Genomic DNA, 18286 nt, shown 5'->3' on the forward strand with positions numbered 1-18286 from the left:
CTTTGTGCCTCCATTATTTGTTGCCTCTTCACAAGGACAATATTGATAGTGTCAGGCAAGAGTTAAAATTTAGCTAACAGCTAAGACAGAAACCGCAGATCAAGCAGGAATGGTTCAGTAGCCCAAGCACACTGACAACTGTAAACAGTTGATAAACTCATAAGGTCAAATGCCCGCCCAGTAACTCAGCTTTTAGAACAGAACAAACCCTCCCTTCACAGCCCACCGGATATCTGTAAGCACTCATCCCTCCCCGCCCCATCCTCACCTCTTTCCCCCGCAAGGTAGCTGTAGATACTTGATGCAATCAGGATGACCTTTATACGTATGTACTGTTCCTATTTTTATCTTTGTTCAGAGTTCTCTCTTGACTTGTACCAATGTCTGTCTCTGTATGTACAGATAAATGTAAATAAATAGATAAGAGAATGTATATAACTTGCCACTATGGCACCATATTTTCGAAGCTGCTTGTCAGTCTTCCCGGTACTGTAAACAAACCCCTTCAATATTGTCTGTGCCTGCCTGATTCTTGGGGAAAAACATCTTTTTACCTAGCAATAGATAAGGTTTAAAATGAACAGGTGGAGAGATCATTTCTGACTATTTAATGACCTGCCAACCAAAAAATAAAGCCATTAATCTAGGGAAATAATACCAGATTTGTGTCAATAAAAACAACTGTTTTTATTTTGTTAAATTTTACTTACTGATATTTTCTCTCTGAAGTTAAGAAAAACAATAACTAAACAAAAACAAATAGAATTGACAATTATTAGGTAATATTTAACAAACGCAGTCAGTCATTCCATTTATAGATCTATTGTTGACTCCCTAAGTACTCCAAAGTTGTAGACACTTATGTCTGTGAATTTGGTGTTTATGAATATAATAGAAAAAAGAGAAATTAGAAGCATAGCATCACTTTATGCTAACTGCCAAAGAGCCTTAACAGCTAGAATTTAGAATGTCAAGTATGAATAATGCTGGATTACAGAGGCCTCTGTATATGACGGGATAAAAAGCTAGAGAGGGAGAAAAGAGTAAAAAGAAAATGGTGCAGGATTCCATCCTTTTACAATATAATATGTGGTCTCTGATGCATTCTTATGTTTCTCTGGAGTCTCTCTTGATGGTCACCTATCAGACACTAGTGTCCCTGATATATAACAATGATCATGCAGTATTGACAAACAATTGCACTGCTGGAGACCACAGCACTTGAATCTGCTGAAGGTATATTTTTCATTGCTGCATTCTGAGTGCAGTCACTTATCCAGTCTGTCTCTATCATCAATCATATTTCATATTCTCTGCTCTCTTCTCCTCTCCCATAGTTAGCTGTTTTTGTATTATTTTTATGAATCATTTGAGCCCCATGTGACAAAGTGAGAGAGTAGGAATAAAATCTGACTGTCTGATTTAGGGTATGTCTACACTTACAGAGTTTTTGCACTGTAAGTTTAACCGGTGATAGGGAACCGGTGCAAGTAAGGCAATGGTTTGTGTACTCAATTCCTCAGGCATCAGAGAGTGTTTACACTAGCAACACTTCCATTGCTGATGAGACCAGTGCTGTAGGGCAGCTATCCCACAGTGCAGCTCTCTCTCTAGGTCTTGCGGGAAGAGGGGGGTGAGCGGAAGGCATTCTGGGTCCCTGCTCAGTGCCCCGTGCTGCCCTGCTTCATGTCTCGGGAGCCCCATTACTTCCTTGTTTCTTCCATGGCATTTTTTTTTAAAACCTCCTGCTTTCCCCGCCACTTCTACAAACAAAGGGAAAGGGAGCTTCAAACTTCCCAGGGCTTACAGAGGGAGGGGTGGATGTCCGTGCGTCAGAGCAGTGGAGATGCTGGCCAGAGTGAGCTGGTGGTCACGTAGTCGCTTTTGGAACTGTGGGATATCCTCCGGAGGCCAAAAGGTGTTTACATTGCTAGAACGTGTCTTCACTTTCACAGCAATGCAAAAAGAACAGCGGTAAGAGCTGTACACCTCTCGTGAAGGTAGTTTTCTTTTTGCGGTAAAACTTTTGAATTTCACCACAAAACGTCATTAACAAGTGTAAACGCTCACGTGGTTTTAGTGCAAAAAAGGGACTTTTTGCGCTTTAAATGGTAAGTGTAAACATAGCCTTAATCAATATCTTGTGGTACTGCTGTGGTAATTTCTTGTCTGCAGTTATTGTAGTAAGGCATCTGCCAAAAACCTGGGAGAGGAGCACAACTGAGAGCTTCCTAAGGCTTTTCCCTTTAAATTTCATCTGATACAAAATACTTTTTATTTACTTCAAGTTCTGGTCAACAGTATTTAAGTCCACACCATTGAGACATTGGGCCACTTTCTATTTAAATACAAGAGTGTAATGGCCAGATCGTCAGCTGGTGTAAATCAGTATAGCTCCATGGAATCATTTACACCAGCTGAGTACCTCATCTTGCATAGAATGGCATCTGGCCCATTGGGTTCCAGTCTACATGTGGATACGTCTTCCTCCTGTGCATTAGTTTGAATTACTATGTTCCCTTGAGCACTATGGCTTGAGCCTCCCAGACTGGGTAGACAGACTTGCGCTAGCAGGACTCAGGTTAGAACTAACAGCACTTCAGCTAGTGCACTAAAAGTAGCAATGTGGATGTTCCAGCTTGGGCTGGAGCCCAGGTTCTCAATCTATGGGGTCAGGTAGGCTTAGGAGCTCAAGCTTTCCTGCAGCCAGAATGTCAATATTGCTATTTTTAATGTGCTAGCAGTAGTCTACCCGGTATCTACCTAGACTGTGAGACTCACTCCCAGCTTCAGCATAGACATGCTCTAGAAGGTTTAGAGAACAATAATGGGGACAACAAACTTAGATTCATAGATTTAAAGGCAAAAAGAAACTGTTGTAATAATCTAGTCTAATGTCCTGCATAGGTTAGGCCAAAGAACTTCACTCAGTAATTTCTGCAGTCTCTAACTTTTGTTTGAGCTACAGCATATGCTTTAGGAAGATATCCAGTCTTTATTTAAACACTTCAGGTGATGGCAAATCCATCACATCCCTAGATAAATTGTTCCACAGTTCCATTTGTTGTTCCAGTTGTTTCATATTATTAAACATCGGAATTTGTCTAGCTTCAGCTTCTAGATCATTGGATCTTGTTATGCCTTTTTCTGCTAGACCTAAAAGCTATCTACTATCAGCAATCTCTTCCCCACCTAGGTACAATTACTCCTCTTAACATTCTCTTGAATAAACTAAATGTATAGCGTCTTTAGTCTCTATGAGGCATACTTTCCAGACCTCCAGTAATTCTTGTAGCTCTTTTTTGAACCCTCTTTTCAATTTTTTCTGCATCATTTATTTTGAAGTGTGGACACCAGAACTGGACATAGGAGTATTGTGCTGGGGAAGATTGAACAAATCTGTCCTATACTCCCACCAAATAAGTAAGTAAATTAAATAAATGACACCATACATTAGATTTATTAAAAGTTATTTGTCCATCTAGCTGCATGCATTTTTTTCAGTTGTTAGGTTGTGGCAGATGGCACCATTCTCCTTAAGCTCAGTAAAACTTTACATTGGACCATGGAGCTACACATAATCTACTTAAATATATCCAACCTTGAGTCTCTCTCATACCCTGCAGGTAAAAGCCCTCTCTGATTTTGGAGACACCATAAATGTCAGTGATATCTCCTGTTTCATTTAGGAAAAATAAAAATAAAAGGAACAGTTGGAGCCTTTTTCACTGTGGAGAGTGCCATTAAAATAATCACCAGGGATGGAAGTAGAACTCACCTGGTCTGACTTGGGATAAAAATCTATTACACTGTGAACTACACAAGATACTCCTCTCGTTCAAAGGGTGGAGGCTCATGCTGATGAGCTCAGTGTTGCTAGACTCTGATCTAAACAATGTTGATGGCCCAAAGAGGGTTTTCATGAAAGTGTGTCGCACTGATTTTGTCACAGTGTTATTCACTATTCCTCCATCTATTCAAGGCTGGCCCTTGGGGCCTGTGAAACTTGCCACCCAGCTGCTGCTGATGGTGGAAAGAGAAGGAAATTGTCTAAAATTCACAAGAATGCATATTCTGCTCTTCAAGGTAAGGAGGGCTGGAGCTTTGGCTCAATTGAATTCTCCAATGAAATAATTTCCTAAAAATTGTGTGGAAAAAATGCACAGACCTGAGCAGAAGCTTTATTGTCTTGTAGCAGAAAAGCTACGTTCTAGCTCAGAGTTCTCTCTGGTGTAAAAATAGTAAGTTAATTTCTGTGGCAGTCTGACTAAACTTATCTTGCTGACCCTCATCAAATACCATTCATATCCCATGCATAGTGGTTTGATCTTGGTGGACAGGAGTTGATTTGGCGTTTTATGGGAAAGACGTTAAAAAAAATGTGTTTTGCAGACCCACTCCAAAATGTGAAGTTTGGCTCTGCAAGAAAGAACTTTATGATATTAGCTGATCACCTTGCATTCTTTTAATATACTCACACTCTGCTGAACTTACAATCCTTTACTGCAGTATACATACAAAACCTTGTAAATGGCTACATTTTGATAGCAATCTCATTTTCATGCAATGCAAGTTTCTAAACAATTAAAACAAATAAGTATAAGCAGCAATTGCCTTTGATGGTAATTTCTGTCCTGAAAATTCTTGTTGCTTTAGGGGAGAGAAAAGTTTTGAAACATATTTTTTTCTTCGGGGAAAAGGATGCATTGGTGGAACAAAATATATTCGATTAATCAGCCACAAGAACTGGATATCCTGAGGCTCAGGCTGTACTTCCTTTTCATTCCATCATCTAGCATTCAGTTTTATGCTGAGGCTGTCTAATTCTAACATGGGCTTTCTGAGCAATAATTATCTTTTCATTTACGCAAACAGACTTGCAGGTCAACTTCAGAGAATTGTTGACCTCATAGTTAACAGATGAAACCCACTTTTTTTTTTTTTTTTTTTTTTTTTTTTAACATTTCAGACTACAGTAAAAGCTGTGTTATCTGGCACTTTACCAACCGGAAAGCTCTAGAAACTGGCATTTCTGATATCTCCCAATACAAATCTTCAATAGGGTTGCCAGTCTCCCTACCTGGCTCTGTGTGGCTCCCTCCACCTAGGAGCAGCAACATGTCCCTGCTGCTCCTAGGTGGAGGAATGGCCACTGGGGCTCCATGCGCTGCCCTCGCCCCGCCCTGAGTGCTGGCTCCGTAGCTCCCATTGGTCGGGAACCACAGCCAATGTGAGTGGCGGGGGCGATGCCTGTGGGTGTAGGCAGCACACAGAGCCGCCTAGTTGCACCTTCACCTAGGAGCAGCAGAGACATGTCGCCACTTCCGGGGAGCCACCCAAAGTGAGCGCCGCCTGGATCTGGCACCCCAAGTTCCTTCCCATGCACCATCCCCTGCCCCAAGCTCCCTCCTGCACCCAAACTCCCTCTCAGAGCCTCTGTCCCGCACCCCCTCCCATGCCCCAACCCTGAGTCCCCTCCTGCACCCAAACTCCCTCTCTCCATTGGTAAGTTTAACCCTTAGTTAACTGGAATTTTTGACTAACCGGCACCCCTCATTCCCCCAACATGCCAGATAACAAAGCTTTTACTGTATTTCTAGTTGGTAATTTAGGCTACAATTTAAGTACACCGTTGTTACTCAGTAACTTTGTATACATCACACCAACAAGCCAATTGTATTAAAAGGCATTAACACATTCATTGGAGTCTGATCCTACTCCCATTGAAGTCAGTGGCAAAAATCCCGTTGATTTCAATGAGAACTGGATTGTGCTCCTACAGTATGTGGAAATTCACCTCTGTCCAGAGAGACAGCACCAGGTCTATTTTGAGGCTCAAAGTAGTCCACGGGACTTGTACTGTCCCTTTTTACAAAAGTGAATTTTACTCATAGTGATCAAAGCAGATTTTTGGCTAAAATTTTTAACAAAGCCCACTGGAAGTAGGAAAAAAAATTATTTTACCAATATATTGACAGCAACAAACCCTCCCACCTCCCTGAGCTCTGCAGCTACCAAAAAGATGGACCCGGAAGTCAGTAAAATGATTTAAATTTACTGTTCAACTTAGCTAAGTCTACTATTTCAATGTAAGTACAAATTGTCTGGTATTTGTTTTAAAACTTATGCCTACATATCCTGCTCCTTGAATCCACTTCCATCCTGTAATTTAGTTTGATGGAACTCTTCTTGGGAGAGATTATGTAATGAAATGCATGCTTTTATAATGTGAAAGAAAAGATAAGTAATTGGTTTTAAATTATGTAGATATAAACCACTGCCTGTCAAACTAAAACAATATAGATTGCTGCTTGTCAAGAAAGGGGAGAAATTGTCTTTGTGGCTCCTCTACCTGATTAAACTTTACAAAATAACCAGAAAAGGATTTCTGTTGGAGAAATGAAAAGTTACTTCTTTAACTTAATTACATATCAAGGCTAAATGGCATACATTTATTTCTAAATAATTGTAATGCACAGTTAACAAAAGATGTTAAACCTATAATTTTCAAAAAAATGTAATGTGGATTCCTTAATTGGATTTTAATTGTTTTACACACATCCTTGAGTTATACAGCTTGTACTGGTAATCCACATGGCTTGATTTTTTTTTAAACTAGTGTAAATCAAAGGGATAAGATGCATTGGGCTCATTCTTGTAAACAGATGTGAAAAATGTTGTTATGGCATATAAATGAGTAACTTAATCCACTCATTCGTCATTCCGTTTAAGTGCTGTAAAAGAAATAGATCTGAACCTATCTGAGTGCACAGAATCCATCATCTGTGACATTGCAATATGGACCATATTCAGAAGTGACATGGCCAACTAGGCCTTACTCATTGTTACACTCTACTGTTAGTGCTTTCCTTGCTTTTTATCCTTCATTTCCATTCCCTTGGTTTGTAACTAACACCAATTTAGATTATTTTACATCCACTTTCTGGTATTTATCTTATACCACCTTATATATCACCTAGGAATTTGGCCTATTGATTTCATTGCAAATGTGACAGCAAACTAAGGGCCTTGATCCAAAGCCCATTGAAATCAATGAAGTCTTTCCATTGACTTCACAGAACTTTGGGTCTAGCCCTAAATGCTAGAGTGGGGAGAAGCTGTTTTCTAATGGTCTCTTTGCAGATTTTGGCACTAAATACCCAGGCCCTTGCATGGAGTGAGCATGAGGACTGAGATTGTGGCCGTTTCTCATGTGCAATTGAAAAGATAGGTCGCTTTGGGTTTAGAAAGAGTCTTGGGATATGACAGTAAGGAGAACCAGCATTGCCCCCTGTATATTTCCGGTATGGACCTGTGTGTGTCTGGGAGGCATAATTTGGTACTGCAGAGAGAAAAGGAGACTAGTGGGAAGAAAATAGTTAAGAAGCCCAATTCTACTCCAGGCTTGCTCACTGTGTTTCTGGGCACAGGCTTCAATGCTATCTTGAACAAGGCCTTACATTAAAGCAAAAACAGAGTCCTTTCAAGCTATGTCTCTTTCTGACTTGGGGATGACCTGTTCCACAAATTCTAAGGGCTGGATTTGGAACATGTTCTTTAAAAGTTTTTAGAGAGTTTATCCAAGTGAATGGTGAATTCTCCCAAGAATCAGTCGAACTCCTTCCCTTCCACAGATGCCATTGAATCAGATGGGGATGACATCAGCTAAAGGAAACTGTTGCAAAATTATTTCTCTGAAAGCAATAAAAACAAGTGCAGAGTATTTCACTTAGGGAGAAAAAAATCAAATGCACAACTACAAAATGGGGATTAACTGGCTAGGTGGTAGTTCTGCTGAAAAGGATCTGGAGGTTATAGCAGGTCACAAATTGAATAGGAGTCAACAATGTGATGCAGTTGTATAAAAGGCTAATATCATTCTGGAGTGCATTAACAGGAGTGTCACATGTAAAACATGGGAAGTAATTGTCCTGCTCTGCTCGGCACTGGTGAAGCCTGAGCAAGAGTTCTGGGTGCAACACTTTAGGAAAGATGTGGATAAAATTGGACAGAGTCTCTAGAGGAGATCAACAAAAATGATAAAAGATTTAGAAAATCTACCTGAGAGGAATGGTTTAAAAAACCTGGGGGCATGTGTAATCTTGAGATCAAAACACTGAGGCAGGGGACCTAATTACAGCCTTCAAATATGTTGAGGGCTGTTCTAAAGAGGATGGTGGCCAATTGTTTTTCATGTCCACTGAAGGTAGGACAAGAAGTAATAGGCTTAATCTGCAGCAAGACAGATTCAGGTTAGATATTAGGAAATACTTTCTACCTATAAGGGTAATTAAGTACTGGAATAGGCTTGCAAGGGAGGTTTTGGATTTCTCATCTTTGGAGGTTTTAAGAACAGGTTGGAAAAACACCTGTCAGGGATGGTCCAGGTTTACTTATTCCTACTTCAGTGCAGGGGGGGCTGGACTTGTTGACCTCGAAGGCCTTTCCTACTCTGCATTTAGAATCCTAAAAAAGTAGGACTGGAAGGAATCTTAATAGGTCATCTAGTCCAGTTCTCTGCACTGAGACAGGACTACATATTATCTAAACCAGTGGTTTGTTCCGCCGCTTGTGCAGGGAAAGCCCCTGGCGGGCTGGGCCGGTTTGTGTACCTGTCGCGTCCGCAGATTCAGCTGATCGCGGCTCCCAGTGGCCGCGGTTTGCTGCTCCAGGCCAATGGGAGCTGCTGGAAGCAGCGCGGGCCAAGGGATGTACTGGCTGCCGCTTCCAGCAGTTCCCATTGGCCTGGAGCAGCGAACTGCGGCCACTGGGAGCCGCGATCAGCCGAACTGGCGGATGCGGCAAATACACAAACCGGCCCAGCCTGTCAGGGGCTTTCCCTGCACAAGCAGCGGAACAAGTTTGGGAACCACTGATCTAGACCATACTTGACAGGTGCTCGTCTAATCTTTTCTTAAAAATCTCCAATGTCTGAGATTCCACAACATCCCCAGGTTATTTGTTCCAGTGCGTAACTACAGTTACGATTAGGAAGTTTTTCCTGATGTCTAACCTATACTTCCTTTGCTGCAATTTAAGCCCATTTCTATGATTCTATGCCTTACAGCTCTGGATCAACCTCCGATTCCACTGTTGAATAGGACATGCTTTCTTTCAGACATCCCTGAATTGAAGAGAGCTGCTAGAATTTTTTTTTTAAAAGAGAACTTGGATTTGCTAACTTGTTTGTTAGTCAAAGTCCTCCCAGCATTTTTTCTTTAGCCTCTTAATTCTCTGATTCAATCCTGAAGCCTTAGGGGAGCATTCTTCTAGTTCCACTACAGTAAATTCCTTGCTATCCTGTTTTTGGTATTATTTCCAACCAAAATATTCATAGCCCACTTATGCCCCATACAATACTTAAAACAGTGGAAAATTTGCAAGGTTAAGCTTCCCAAGAGAGAGAATTTGGTGGCCTCAGTCTTGAACTCTGGAAAGCAGTGTATCCCCCTCAAGACACTTAAAAAAATTCTAAAATTATTCCTCTTTGTCAGTGCACTCTTTATAAACCCAGTGTTTTTGCAGGACTTCGAATGCCCTAGCACGTATGTCAATTATACTCAGATTTTGCATGCAGAATGAAGAAGGCCAAAAAATTGTTATGGAATAGATGGTTTATTGATCTGTCAGCCAACTTCCAGCATGACTCTATCCAGGGTAGTGTTGAGCAACTAATGCCATAGATTACAGTACTATAGCTGTGTCCTTTGAGTTTCAGCAAAGTCTAGGATGATCTCGCTTCTCTTCAAAGAGGGTAATCTGTTTGGAGATGCACTCAATCAGGAGCTCAGAGGTATGCCTAAAAATAAAGGGGTCCTTCTGTTTTTAATAAATGTTCACAGGTCCAGTTCCGACAAGGTGTCCTCCAAGCGAATCCATCATCTTGAAGGCTCCTCCCTGGACTGAAATACTAGGAGAAAACCTTCTAAGATATCCCTTTCATAGCCTATCCATCAGAGAACACTTCCTACAAGGACTGTTCAGAAGAGCAAGACATTTCTGATGCAAAACACACTTTCTTCCACCTCTTTTGGTGGTTCTTCAGTGAAGTGTTGGGACTCCATCACCATAGGCAAGTGGCTTCTCATTGTGTGTTCGGTTCCACAGTATTAGGGTCTAATAAGACCAGATAGAAATTGATACCTTGAGACATTAGCTTCTTATTGTAGATTACTTAATGTAGTTTCCCTTTAGAATCCTATTAGGTAGACTACCTGCTTTTTACTATGGTTTTGTGCAAATGCCTATCTCCTCAGAATTTGAATCTTAAAGCCTTTGTTTTGTAGACATTACCTTCGTTTAAAGGTTACTTTAGTAGCCTTATCATGCAACCCCACTTATCTGGTAATCCATTGGGGTTAAATTTCTTTTAGAGCAATTCCATTGTTCCCCTCCGATTTTCATTTGAGTCAAGAGGTCCCTCGCTCCAGCTATTTTCCTACCACAAAATCAGGTTCTGAACATACTTGGTATTCCATGGATGTATGAAGAGGCTTAAAGAACACAGCCCACTAGATCTTCTGATAGGCTTTGGTTTCTATAGAAGTGAAACGAGGCTGCCAGTTTCCAGGTCCACTATCTCTGAATGGTTTAGGAGGTATATCTACAAGGTTCCCATTAGAAGTCTACTCCCTCAGGAGCTGGACTCTCACTTCACTAGAGCTACAGCTTTATCTGGACAGAGACAGGAGAAGGTTCATTGAAGGTAATGCTTCTTACATGTTACAAGGGCTTTATGAAGCTGAATTTGTTGACGTAGAAAAAGTACACATAAGCTCCATTATATATGTCCAATATAGAGAACCAGAGAAATATTTAAATTTGTCTTATTTCACATTGATGTTGAGGAAAACTGTTATAAATCGCGATAGAGAATTCTGATGATTATTTTTACCTAAAATGAAACCTAATTCATGAGAGTATGTTTCCTATCAGAGGTACCAAAAACCTTGGAAAACCATAAAAGCATTTACAAGGAATTGCTATGAAACAGCAAACAATTGTGAGTTTGGCAAGAGTCAATGGGAACATATCGACTTTTCATTGGGCTTCTAAATAAAGAACTCTCCCAAATTTTCAGTTAAAATTTAATCTGACTTTAGAAAGATCTGTAAAGAGTGCACATAATTCTGAACTTATTAAATGTAAAGTAAATTTATTAAGGAACCATCTAGTGACACACATACTTTATTCCTTTCAGGGTTAATAAGACAGATTGCAGCATAGTAGAACATTCCGTGTTCAAATGCAAGATCCCAAACAGAGGCAGCATGGTGGAGAAGTGCCTCAAATGATCAGATGCTGCAAATGGCAGAAGACAGGCCATTTTGTTGTTGTAGAAAGAGAGTGAGAGAAGTTAAAGCACAAGAAAATGATAGTGCCTCGCTATCTTGGATCACTTCCTGGGCATGTGGTTCTAATGGGTCATCAGAAATGACTCTTTAAATCAATGACATTGAAGTCCGATTTTAAATTGATATAGGAACTTCTGACTAGCGTAATATAATTGGATTTGATTAATCCTTCTCTCTTACTAAATCATTCTTAGACTGTTCAGGAGGAAAAATTAACTCCATGGGAAGTTTCTAGCCAAAAGTAAGTATAAAGATACCAATTCAAAGTTGTGCTGTAAGATTTCAGTGGTCCACAAATTAACAACCTGTTATGAGTGATGAAGCAGTGGCATTTGGCATGATACAAGACTGGAAAGTCTCTTCTCATGTTTTGGGGAAAATACAGATAGGACTAGTTAGTATGATATTTCCCACTCAAGCTTAAATCAAAAGAGAGTTCAATTTCTTACAATGTAGACCTGTCAAGAAGAATTTCAATTACAGCATTTCCTAAGACAAGTTAGACATTTCCTTACAGACAAGTTAGACTGAATGTGGGGTTACAGAAGATACGGAAGATACAGAAGATAATAGAAGCTGAAGAGTGAGGACAGATTTTCAGACTTCAGTGGAATATTTGGATACTCAGCTCTGTTGAAAATCAGGCTCACAATGTCTAAGAAAAATAGAACAGTTTCCTCAAGTATTGACTTGCAACAAAATACACTTTGAGAAGTCTTATATCCTTTCAGGATTAACAGGTACCCTTTTTGCTGCCACAGGTTTTTTGCAGCTCATGAAGCACCAAGTTAGATAATTTTAATTTAACCATTTGAATGATAATATTTCAACAGATATTACTAGAGTCTTTTAGCTCTTCCAGAGGAAAATAACAGCAACTGCAGCACCTGGAAGGTCATAGTCACTCACATATAGTGGTGTATGACCAGACAGAAGAACACAACTAAAAACAGCTCAGTGTACTGAAACAATAAATTGTGTAGGCCTAATGCCAATACATAAGTGCTTCTTTTATCAGAATCAATTTGTCTTCTTTGGAAACTGTATTAGTGAACAGGGAGTAGGCCCAGAGCCAGAGGAAGCAAAAGCTATCGGCGAAATGCAGCCTCCTGAATTCATCTAAGAAATAAAAATATTTTTACATAAGATTCACAATCCAGTAGAGATGGTTGGGAATTCTTTTAGCAATTTTTTTCCCCATCAACAAGTGACCGTTTGTCAAAACTAGAACTTTTGGCAGAAATGTACTGATGTCAATGGTCCAGGATGGTCAAAATGAGAGAGAGCAACATCCCAGAATAGGCAAGAGTCTGGTGGCTAGGGCATTCATATAGGAGATTTAGGTTCAGGTCTCTGCCCCAAATCAGATAGTGCAAGGACTTGAATGTGGATCTCCCCTGTGCTAGGTGAATGCCCTAACCACTGGGCTACTCCAGGGTAGATTTTTGTTGCTCTCATTTTTCATTTTTTTTTAAAAGAGCTCAAGTTCATTCCAATGTGAAACAATCAAATGTGGAGCCATCACATTTTTCACAAAATGACCTTCTTGTTTTCCAGTTAGCCTACATCTAGGCGGGTATACCTGAAAGAAATATTACTTTCTTTGACCCAGCTCCTGAAAAGTAAAAGCATCTGATATTGCAGCACCACACAAAAAACAAACATTCATCAGAGTGAAAATTGTGAATCACACCAATACTTTCCTTCTGTGCTGCCATCAGGGCCGTCTCTAACTTTTTTGCCGCCCCGCTGTACCCCCCTGCGAGTGCTGTACCGCCATACCCCGCCCCGCGAGCGCCGCGTAGCCGAAAGCACCACGCGCCTGAAGCCCCGCCCCCGAGCGCCACGCAAGCCCTCGCCCCCCAGTGCCGTCCGAAGCCCCGCCCCCTCCAAGTGCCGTGCCACCCGAAGCCCCTGCTCCCCCGAGCGCCACGTCGCGCCAGCCCCCACCCCCCAAGCGCCACGCCGTGCCACACCAGCCCCCGCTCCCCCTCCAAGCGCTGTGCCGTGCCAATCCCCGCCTCCCCATCCGAGCACCGCGCCAACCTCTGCCCCCCCCGAGCGCTGCGCTGCCCGAAGCCCCACCCCCCGAGTGCCGCGCCGCCTAAAGCCCCACCCCCCCAACGCCGCGGAAACAAAAAAAACCCCTCCAGTGCTGCCCCTACGAACCAAAAAAATAAAAATAAAAAAATAAAAACTCAAGCGCCGCCCCGCCCCAAGCACCTGCTTGGTGGGCTGGTGCCTGGAGCCGGCCCTGGCTGCCATTGAGGATGTTCGCATGTAAGTGCAGGTGTCAGTAAGCATGGATTGATGGTCAGCCACAACAGGCTGTATACAACTCTAGGATTCTGACTGATACTAAACTGTGTTATGTACTGATTGAGATGGAGTGCCTGGATACAGTCTGGGTATGTGACAACAGTGAAAAATGTTTAGATTGCACTTAGGTTTTGATTAGATTGTTCCTAATTTTTGACTGGTAAAAAACTGTTTACATGCCTGTGTGACCTAAAAACATCCTAAAGCCAGGGCCGGTGCTACCATTTAGGCAAACTAGGCGGTTACCTAGGGTGCCAAGATTTGGGGGTGCCAAAAAGCAGTGCCCCCGTTTTTTTTTTTTACAGCATTCCTACGCCCCCTCCCCGAGCGCACGGTCGCCGCTCCACTTCTCCCGCCTCCCAGGCTTGCAGCACCAATCAGCTGTTTGGCGCCACAAGCCTGGGAGGGGAGGAGAATTAGAGTGGGGGCGGCGTGTTCGCGGAGGAGGCGGAGCAGAGGTGAACTGGGGTGGAGAGCTGCCACGGGGGTGCCTCAGGATGGGGGGGGAGCTGCTGCAGGGCTCCCCACCCCAGCTCACCTCTGCTACGCTCCCTCCCCGAGCACGCCGTTGCTGCTCCACTTCTCCCGCCTCCCAGGCTTACGGCGCCAATCAGCTGTTTGGCACCGCAAGCCTGAGAGGGGAGGAGAACTAGAGCGGGGGCGGCGTGCTCGGGAAGGAGGCGGAGCAGAGGTGAGCTGGGGTGGGGAGCTGCCTCACGGCTCCCTGTGGGCGGGAAGCTGCCGAGAAGGGGGTGCCTCAGGGCAGAGGGGCAGGGTGGGGAGCTGCTGCAGGGCTGGGGGAGGAGGGTGCGGAAGGTGGAAGTTTCGCCTAGGGCACGAAACTTCCTTGCACCGGCCCTGCCTAAAGCCACATGGCAAAGGGCTGCATGGTATGTACTAGTAAATCTCAGCTGGCCTAACTAGCTCAAATATACCTCGTCCTGCTATTTATTTGAAAGATGTCTTGTAATATATCATTTGAAAAATAACAACACATTGGTCATTAATATCACTGTGAAATGTATGTAATAAAACTGTGTTAGAAATCATGGATTCTCTCTGATACTGTGTTAGAGTCTGTAAATAGACCAAGGAGGCAAAACAGGGTTTGCCCAGGCAAACGCAAACACCCCTTTGGCTCAGTTGCAGATCAAGCCAGGTGTGACCAGAAACTGAGAAAATGGGCTATTCATTTGCATGGGAGATGTCAAGATCATTTGCATTGTGAATCACAGGAGACTTCAAAATTAACATGGCTTTGTCTTTCTGGTGAGCACAGAAACCTGAGTCCCCAGAAAGGCTTCCTAACTTTGAAGGCAAAGATAAACTTTGGGGATATAAGGAACTGTTGAAATACTTTGGGGCATTGTAGGGAGGTTCGTCCGGGGCCCGTCCTCCTCCAGGGTGGCGGGGAACCAGACCGTCTTGCTACTTCGGTCAAGTGTGTCAGGGAACTAGCCTGGCGGTGCGGCAAACAGTCAGCAGCTCAGGCCCTCAAGCAGGGGCTGAGCAAACAGTTGAACAGCAAACCCCTGGCTCTGAGCAGCCGGGGAGAGGGGGAGACTGCCAGCCGCAAGGTGGGAGGCAGGGGGGATGCAGGCCCACCCACTCCACTGCGTCCCAGCCCGGGGCCCTACCAACGGCAGAAGACCCACTGCTGTGTCAGTGGGGATCCTGGCCGCAACACACTGACATTGGCTCTAGCGGTGTTGCAGCCAGACTAGGGTCGGCTGCCCCCCGGGCTACTTCCTACCTCCCCCTCTAGAGGTACCTGGGTCCTCCAAGGAGTCACACACCATGGGATCCTCAGGGTAACTGGCGCACGGTTGGCTTGGCAGCTTCTCGGGGTAACTGGCGAGTGGCAAGCTTGGCAGCGTCTCTGGACTCGGGCTAGCGTCAGGCATTGACTGGTCTGGCCAGTCCTCGGGTATGTACAAACCTCGGGTATGTACACGGCTGCCGATTTCCGTGGTCTCCCAACTGGGAGCTACACCACAGGCGTCTGGCCTCTCCGGTGGCTGTGTTCCAAGTGAACTCTGGGGTCGGGCTTTTATACTTTCTGTCCTGCACCTTGACCTCTGAGGGGTGGGTTAGCTGGCTCCGCCCACTTTGGTGTCCAGAGAGGCTCATCTCTCTCTGGGGTGGCAGGGAACCAGACCGCCTTGCTACAGGCATCCATCTCTTGGGATAGCAAAATACCGGCTCTCCTATTAAACTAACTGGGGAATGCTGACAACTTTGTGTCAGTAGGATACAATGTTAGGCAAAGCTACATCTTGCTGGAAAGTGTGTTGCTTTTGTTTTGTGGTAATCCCTTCATATCTCTTTTACTCTTTCTTGAAATCATTTAAATCTGTGTTCTTTTTTAATAAACTTATTCTTTGTTTTACTGCTCTATTAAGATGGTGTGCAATCCCAACTTAACTAACAAACTGTTGTGAATACTAGCTCTTTAGATGCAGTGAACTTGGTGTTACATCTGTGAATGTCCAGTGAGGGGGACTGGACACTGCAAAGAAGACTGTTTTGAAGGACACTCGGAACTGGAAGGATTGTTGGGGTAACCCTGCAAAGAGTAACTGGGCTGGTAGAAGCCATGGTGAGACCATTGTGCTGTGAGCATGATGCTGGTATCGGGGCTCTGAGTCAAAGCTGCACAGCAGAGAGGCACCCAGGGCTACGGGGAGGTGGTGACAGAACCCATTATTGGCCTAGGTGAACCCCCAAAGTGTCAGTGAAAAATGGCAAGAAAGTATTCCAATAAGATGTCAGAGTACAATTAAGCAATCTGCAGGCAAGACATGAGCCTGGCAAGGCCTCGGTATGGTACAGGAGTTGTTACTAACCAGTGTAGACATCTCTGAATATTATTTCAGATTATTTTTAAAGCAGCATCCAGAGGACCCAATGGGACTGGGTCTCCATTATAGCAGGCACTGTTCAAAGTCATAGGTAGATACATAGGGGGAGGGATAGCTCAGTTGTTTGAGCATTGGCCTGCTAAACCCAGGGTTGTGAGTTCAATCCTTGAGGGGGCCACTTAGGGATCTGGGGCAAAATCAGTACTTGGTCCTGCTAGTGAGGGCAGGGGGCTGGACTTGATGACCTTCCAAGGTCCCTTCCAATTCTAGGAGATAGGACATCTCCAATAATTTATTTATTTATTCTCTGCCTGAGGAGTTTATTAGTCTAATTTGAAACAAGATACAATAAGGGAAGGGAGAGGAAATATGAGGGTAATAAAGATTATACCCTCATAAAGATGAGATCATATAGTTATATTAATTAGTTGGTGCCCTGTATTGGTTTCAGGTGTGTAAGTGGAACTTCAGGAGAGTCAGTGCAGTTACACCAATGTGAAACTGATATGAGGTCAAAATCAGACAATATTTTAAAAATGACAGTAACATGCACCTTAACCTCTTGAGCCACTCACAATTTAAGATTAACTCTGCATTAATTTGAGACACCTTATAATAAAATACATAATTACATTTCTCTCTGTATAATACTTGTTTATTACTGGAAAAGTAAAAATCATCATTTTTGCACGTTATTTTCATCTGATGGGAAAACCAGATAAATGTAACTTCACTGCATTGATATAAGTTAGCCCAAATCCAAATGTGCACTCTTCACTTAATGTGCTCACACAGAAATAGGGAATTGTTTTCACATCTCATTTCCTTAGCAGATGAGATGGAAAATTAATTTAGAAACAAAATTACATAAAATATTAGAAGATTATTTTTTTCTTATTCTATAATCAAACTTTTTTTGAAAAGTAATGAAATTGCTGGTAAAGTGAAGGTTTCACAGCATAGATCATAACCCCAATCAACCTTCCTGACCAACGTAGCATTAGGGCAGGGCAGGAAGCAATTTAATATTCACTTCATGATGTATTAGTAATTCTCTTTAAGACCATAATTAGAATATGGCTAGTAACAGGTCTGTTTCTTATCTGTAAAGGAGGAAAAAATAATATAATTGATCTCACTAATTTTCTTATAATTTGTGTTCTTTTGTATCCATCCATACTCTACCAGAAAAAGTAATTGGGAATAACTTGTCTCTGCATGTAGGGATGACTGTGTTTGAAAACTATGTCTGAATAGTTTTAATACAGTTTAAAAATCCTCTGTGGATGGACCAAAAATACATTAGGACAGTCTTTTTGTCTGTTTTAAAACCAACTTTTTCCAGCCTATGTAGCGTAGGGCTGTACCTGTACTGGACTCCTTTTCTTACAAATTTTTGTCTCTGGCAGCCTCACAAGTGGAACAATGGTGGCTGATACTCTGTCATTTAAATCTCCCCTTGGACTGCACAATTGTTAAAATACCAGTGTCTTTTCTACATTAGTGCTCTGTATTGCCACCACTGATTGAGCTGCATTGGTGTTATGGTAGCTGTGAGAAATATTAAGAAAGAGACTCTGGTGTAGCCCTCAGGGTGTGAGTTAAAATATGTTTTTGTTGTGTTTTTTGGTTTGTTTTTTAACAAGTGTCCTATCATAGTTTTGGTTTGATCCATCCTAATCCTTTAAACCACACGAATACCTGGTTTAGTGGGAACTGTGTTTGAACCATATTTAAATTTGGTTTTCAAAC

The 18286-nt window shown here is 42.7% G+C and overlaps 1 long non-coding RNA gene across 1 annotated transcript; it reads left to right on the forward strand.

The window, feature by feature from the left end:
• The first annotated feature begins 228 nt into the window (after positions 1-228).
• On the forward strand, positions 229-14122 carry LOC135982332 (uncharacterized). The gene is made up of 3 exons (XR_010599615.1): positions 229-325; positions 3346-3423; positions 9843-14122. It is a non-coding gene; the product is annotated as an uncharacterized LOC135982332 (long non-coding RNA).
• Positions 14123-18286: the final 4164 nt, after the last annotated feature.

This window comes from Chrysemys picta, chromosome 3 (genome assembly GCF_011386835.1).
Source record: "Chrysemys picta bellii isolate R12L10 chromosome 3, ASM1138683v2, whole genome shotgun sequence".
Taxonomy (NCBI): Eukaryota; Metazoa; Chordata; order Testudines; family Emydidae; genus Chrysemys; species Chrysemys picta.